The following is a 4526-nucleotide window of genomic DNA, read 5'->3' as shown; positions in this document are numbered from 1 at the left end:
TATACAGCACAGTCCCATCCACCTCACTGTGGTTGATGAAGATCAAGCCAAAGCAATGCCTTCAACACCTAAGGCAGCTCTAGCTCCCCATCTGCAGGAGGTCTCTCCTGCCCCCCCAACCCCACCCCAGTGACTACCCTTCATCTGTCTCTATGGAGAGTCTACACACCCACAGTAAGTGTCTGCTGTCTCCCTTCTCCCCCAGCAGAACAGAGGTTCCCTGAGGGTGGGGATTGTTTGTTTCTGTATCCCTTTGCTTCTGTATCCCCTCAGCACAGTGAGTGCCTGGCACACACGTAGTGCTGTTTGATGTTGAGTCGTGTTTCAATCACTTTTGACTCTCCATGATCCCATTTGGGCTTTTCTTGGCAAAGACACTGAAGTGGTTTGCATTTTCTTCTCCAAAAGTAGGCACCTTTGAGACATACTTCTTGATTGATTGATCAATCCATTTCAATTCCTGAAAGGTTTCTTCTTCCCCATTTCCTTGCCTTGACCCAAATCTCAGACTTGGTAAGAGCACAATCTAGTTTAACTCTTCCCCAGATAAAGATTGCCAAGTGTTCATGGAGCCTGTGCCCAAGTCCTCCCTAGGAGAGGCACCTGCCACCTCTCCAGGCAGCACAACCATTTGGGGACAGCTCTCCACATAATTCAGGGCCACCACAAAATCATCTCTCTTCCCAATCCCATGCTTCCTTCCCCTTCCCCCAATGGCAAATTCCTGCTCCTAAACTTTCAAAGTCTTCCCTTTACTCAGTTGTTTCTCTGCAGACTTTTATATCAAGCTGAAGTTATCACCTGCTTGTTTCATTGTCTGCTATCTTTCTACCCACCTACTCCTAGGTCTCACATGAGAGACTAAAATTCAACACAACATCATTAACTTTCTTTGTAATTTCAATTTATCGAGATCTTTCCTTCTGACATTATCTTAATTTCAAAATAGGTCCTTCTCCCTTTCCCTACACAGCAAGGTATTTCTAGCAACAACAGAAAGAAGAAAAGAAAGAAAGAAAGAGAGGGAGAGAGAAAGAAAGGAAAGAAGGAAGAAAGGAAAAAGAAAGAAGGAAGGAGGAAGGAAGGAAGGAAGGAAGGAAGGAAGGAAGGAAGGAAGGAAGGAAGGGAGGGAGGGAGGGAGGGAGGGAGGAAAGAAGAAAAGAAGAAAGAAAGGAAAGAAGGAAGGGAGAAAGAAAGAAAGAAGGAAAGAAAGAGACAGGAAAGAATAAAGAAAAAAAAGAAAAATGATTCTCCAAGACTAAACTAATATAACCAAATCAGACAATGTATACAAAATCCCTCCCTCATAGACCTGTATCTCTTCAGAGAGAGAGACAGAGAAAGAGAGAGAGACAGGGAGAGAGACAGACAGACAGAGAGAGGCAGACAGACAGACAGAGAGAAAGAGAGAGAATAGCTTTTCTGGAGTTGAAATGCATACTCAGGTTTCCTACTGAGCAGTTGTGCACAGCCCAGTCCAGCAGCAGCACTGATACTGCACTCTATGCATTGTCCATGCCACATTCAGAAGTGAACTTGGTGGAGCTAATGTTCTGTACAAAGCATTCAATCCAAACCCATTCTAGGTGTGCCCTCAGGGACTGGGAGGAATGTTTGTGCTTTCCTTCTTGCTGTAGCTTCAAAGTAAATTTCCCTATGTAAAAACAAACAAAAAATTCCTACAATAAAACCTAAGGACCCAAAGCTAAGGGAGCTGAGAGTAAACAGGGTCCCCAAGTTGGGTCCTTGCAGGGAACCGCAAGGTTCTTGAAGGGAATGGTTTGGGACACTACTACTCAAGAATTGTAGACCCAGCTTCCTGGGGGAGAGGGGGATTTTAGACAACAGTGAGTTCTAGAACCAAGACTTTTGGAAAGAAAGGAGCAAAATTGGGACCCCAAAATTTGTGGAACAGGGAGAGTTCCTGCTGGAAAAAAAGAGGTACACCCATATGGATGTGAGAAAGAACAAAAAATAGAACTACAATGGATGAGCTACTTGAATTGTGCAAGTCCAGTGGAAAGTGGTTTTAATAAAAATTCTAAGCACGAGAGGACCTTTGGGAAGAGACTCACACATTTAGGGTAATTAGTTGGTTGGTTGGTTGTTGTCCTTCGTCTTTGAAGAGGACCAAAATGATATCACCTTGATAAAGTGAAATTTCAGTGTGTCCAACTGTGGCTAATCAGACCAGTATGAACTCGGAATGCTCTACCACAGGTTGGGCACAGATAGTCCGTGTGAATATTTGGAGTGGATATCCCAAATTTGCACATCTGCGTTTACTTTGTGCTGTCTCAATTCTGCTTTGCTCAAAGAGCACAGCACCCTTTCCAATGCGGACACGCTATGCTGAGTGGTCCTGTGCCAGTGTCTCCCATGTTGTACAGTCAAATCCAAAGTTCTTGAGAGAGTAGGGTAGTACTATAAGAATGGGGGATTGTATAGATCCCTAGAAGCACTAGGAAGTTTAGAGAGTTAAGAGTTCTCTGTATTGCTATTGTCTTTGAACTTTGATTTTTTTTTTAATTTTCACATCAATATGCATTAGTGAGATGGGTCTTTAGGTTTCTTTCTCTGCTTTATCTCTTCCTGTTTTAAATATTAGAGCCATATGTGTCTCATAGAAGGAGTATGATATACTCAATTGTTTTGTGGCACAGGTATTAATGATTTGATAAAATTCACCAGTAGGTCTGTGAGGACCAGGAATGTTTTTCTTAGGTATCTGGAAATTGCCTTTTTCTTTGATAGCTGGGGATTGCCAATTTCAAGTGTAAAGTTACTTTTTGGTGGAGCTCCAAACTCTTGGAGAACTGTGTAGGTCCTAGTCAAGGTGAGTGGATTATTAGAGGACAGGGGAGTTTATTCCCCAGCAACCCAAACTTTGTTTCTCTTTCAGAAAGAATCCAGACCATAGGATGGTACTATATGTCTCAAGGACTTTACAGATCCCTGTGGGTCTGTTGAGACTCACTGGACAGAGGAGTAACCCTCATTTTTCAGAGCTCTTCTGAGTCCTTTGTGGAGTTTGTACATTCTTCCTAAGGGATCAAACAAAGATTGCCCTATACCTGATAGTGTTAGCTTGTAAACTGGCCTAAGAACAGTGATTCTTTTACCCATATTATTAGAGATCAAGATATAAGACATTTCTGAGTATTCCCAGGTCCAATTTAGGTGAGAGAGAAATGAGTCCAGCTCTGAGGCTCCCAGAGGAAGCTCTGAGTGAGGACACTCCAAAGGGAGTGACTTTTTTCTTTTGAGAAGTTGCTAAGATCAAACCTAGTCCACATATAGTCTGAACCTCTGGGACACTGGTTTCACATGTATGGGCTAAGAGGCCAGCCTGTCTCTTGAATGGTCAAGAATCTCCTTGGGGAGATGTTGCAGTGTCCTGGGGCTCAGTACAATGGACTTTTCACTAGGCTCTGTTATTCTGGTAAGAGAACCCCAGTTAAGCTTTATAGACCATTTGAGGGTAGAGGGGAGCTGATCCTGACCTTTGACTTTGTCAAAGCATTGGCAATCCATCTGCAACTTAGCACTTATTGTATTATAAGGTAGCCTGATGCCCTCAGAGGGTAATTGACTTTCCCACAATTATGTGGGAGCAAAGAAGTGGAAATAAGCAAGATGGTCATCTACTAGGAGGACATCTGGGTAAACTGGCATATGAATGGAATGGGATAGCCCAGTAAGAAAAGAATTTGGAAAAACATGGGAAGATTGGCAGGTAGAAAGGAAACAAGCATTTATTAAGCACCTACTGTATGCCAAGAACTGTTAAATGATTTGTAAAAATGTTCTCATTTGATCATCACAACTCTGGAAGACAGGCATTCTAGCTATTCTCATTTTAAATTTGAGAACATTTAGGCAAATAAAAATGAACTGACTTCCCTGAGTTCATACAGCTAGTATCTAAGATCAGATTTGAACTCAGATCTCTCAGCCTCTAGTCCTGGCACTTTGGCCTCTGTGCTCCCAGCCACTCAGCTGATGTGGGACGATAAAATGAAAGCAAAAGCAGAAAAACAAGACACACAACAACTACAATGGAAATTAAACAGAGACTGAAAGGACTCCAAACTCTGAGTAACTGGCATGGGAGAATAAATGGGGAGACATGCCACACTGCTCTGGGTAGAGAGGCAAGGACCATTAGGGCAGAATGGTGTATGTGTAATCTATTAGTGGGATTTGTGTTAACTCTTCTTTGGTATAAGTGTGGGAAGTAATAAAGTTCTGTTGTTCACATTCCTAGGTGATAAGGGTTGTGACCTAGCATAGACAGGTTAGAGGTCAGAAACTAACGCCCAAGCCCAAGGAGCTGTGTGAAGAAGGACCTATAAGAGAGGGGAACATGGAGTCACATGGCCAGGGGATGATGTCTCAGTAAATCCAGAGTTAGGAAAAACAGTATAAGAAGCCCCATCTTTTTACACGTGTTGTAGTCTTCCTGTGACCTTACTGGGGAGGCTACCCATCCAAATGGATGTAAAGATTAATAAAGGCTTTCCTGA

The sequence above is a fragment of the Notamacropus eugenii genome, chromosome 2 (assembly GCF_028372415.1).
Source record: "Notamacropus eugenii isolate mMacEug1 chromosome 2, mMacEug1.pri_v2, whole genome shotgun sequence".
Classification (NCBI taxonomy): Eukaryota; Metazoa; Chordata; class Mammalia; order Diprotodontia; family Macropodidae; genus Notamacropus; species Notamacropus eugenii.
The sequence above is the reverse complement of the archived record's forward strand: the minus strand, read 5'-3'. Positions refer to the sequence as shown.